The sequence below is a fragment of the Oreochromis niloticus genome, linkage group LG9 (assembly GCF_001858045.2).
Source record: "Oreochromis niloticus isolate F11D_XX linkage group LG9, O_niloticus_UMD_NMBU, whole genome shotgun sequence".
NCBI lineage: Eukaryota > Metazoa > Chordata > Actinopteri > Cichliformes > Cichlidae > Oreochromis > Oreochromis niloticus.
This window is the reverse complement of record NC_031974.2, coordinates 9,003,216-9,005,226: the sequence shown is the minus strand read 5'-3', so window position 1 is coordinate 9,005,226 and position 2,011 is coordinate 9,003,216. Positions and strand designations below refer to the sequence as shown.

Below are 2,011 nucleotides of genomic sequence, written 5' to 3'. Positions count from 1 at the left end.
AGCCTGTCGGCACAAACTGTACTAAGAGTTGGGCCTTTATTATATAAACCAATATAATCAGCGTATTAGCATTTAAGATTATATATTCAAACTCAACAGTTTCCAAAACGTTTTGCTGGAGAACAATGAACTATTTGACTGAGTTTCAATTATTTACAGACGAGCAAAACCAGGACAGAGAAAAAAGGACAAAACTGACTCAGTAAAACGACAGAAAATAAGATCCCATGTAAATCTGTATTATGTAGAAGTTCAGCCCAGCAACCAGTTCAGTTCAACACAAGTTTAAATGATTCTATCTGAACTCTGTGGAGCCTGATCTCAAGCTTTTTGAGTCTGACACTGAAACCAGAGGATCTTTCTGTCTCTTCAGATTCACTGTGATCCAGTGATGGGAGTGATTTCAGCCCTGAGTGATCACGCTGATGTTTGCACAGAGCAGACAATGAGGTGAATGTTTTGGCACATTGGTAACAGTGAAACAGTTTATTAGTAACGTGGGATCGTTTGTGTTTGGAGTATGAACTGAGATTCCTGAAGCTCTTGTCACACTGGTCACAGCTGTAGTTTCCTTCCATGTGTGCACGTTCATGAATGTTACAATTTCTTGACCGTGAGAAGCTTTTGTCACAGTGTCTGCACTTGTATGGTTTCTCTCCTGTGTGGACTCGTTTGTGTGTTTTAAGCTGACTTGCAGTGATGAAGGATGACCCACACTGATCACAGAGGTGCTTTTTAACCCCACTGTGAATCAGTTCATGTTTTTTTAAGTCACTTGATGTGGTGAAGCTTCTCCCACATTCTTTGCAGTATTTCAGTTTGTCTCCAGTGTGTATACGTTGATGTCTTTTTAGGGTCTTTTGCCAACTGAAAGTTTTTCCACAGAGGTCACAACGAAAGTCTTTCCCACCACCACAGTGATGACAGGGTTGAGAACTGGATCCATCTGTGTCGCTCTGCTTCTAAACAAAGACACAAAGACAGTGTAAGTCAGTCCTTCAACATTTTATCCTGAACGTCGCCTGAAATAAAGAGCATCTCTGCAGACGTCCAATTACATTTTACTGTTTCAGTTAACACACTCAGTTTACTGGGCTGCAATGACTACAATACTACCACCATAATACTACAGTAATACTAAAATCATAACTGACATGAAAATCTGAATAATCACTCAGAGCTGCTTTTCCATGCAGTAGAATTGCTAACATGCTAACACAGTTTAATGAGCAGAGTTGTTCCAAACAGTCAGGCTAAAATGACAAGATAACAATATAAATACAAACCTCACAGTAACTGCACTTGTAGAGTCTCTTTCTGGTGTGGATCTGTTGGTGTAGTCTCAGGTAATATGGAGATTTAAAAGTCTTCTCACACAGGTCACATTTATAAGGTCGTCCCTCAGTGTGGGTAAACATGTGTCGTTGTAACTGTGCGTCTATAGCAAAGTATTTGCCACACTGTTCACAGCAGTACACATCATGTCTGGTGTGAATGCGTAGGTGTGTATTTCGGTACCATCTATGGCTGAAAGTTTTTCCACAAATGTCACAGCTGTATGCCTTAATTCCAGAGTGGGTAACTAGATGACTCTGTAAGTGGCTACTGCGAGTAAAAGCTCTGCCACACTGATCACAGCTGTACGCTTTAACTCCACTGTGGATGAGTTGGTGTTGTTTTAGGGAACTTTTCAAGGAAAAAGACTTTCCACACAAGTCACAGCTGAACAGTCTCTCTCCAGTGTGGATGACCTGATGATGTTTTAGTGACTTCTTCACAGTAAAATCCTTCCCACACTCGTCACAGCTGTATGTTTTCTCTCTCTTTCTTCTGTGAGGTTTGTCGGCCTCCTGAGAGCGCTGACTTCTCGCTCCATGTTGGTCCTGCAGTGACAGAGATACAAACAGAGGCAGTGAGTGAAATGCAGTCGTAGAACAAACTCAACCTTCAAACTCCCTCCATTAACACCAGTGTTGGGTAAGTTACTTTAAATTAGTAACTTAGTTACATT

At 41.1% G+C, this 2,011-nt stretch overlaps 1 long non-coding RNA gene across 1 annotated transcript; it reads right to left on the bottom strand.

Moving 5' to 3' along the window:
- Positions 1-457: 457 nt before the first annotated feature.
- Positions 458-1,606, bottom strand: LOC112847873 (uncharacterized). Its single transcript, XR_003221706.1, has 2 exons — positions 1,287-1,606; positions 458-962 (listed from the first exon to the last, which is right to left on the bottom strand). It is a non-coding gene; the product is annotated as an uncharacterized LOC112847873 (long non-coding RNA).
- Positions 1,607-2,011: the final 405 nt, after the last annotated feature.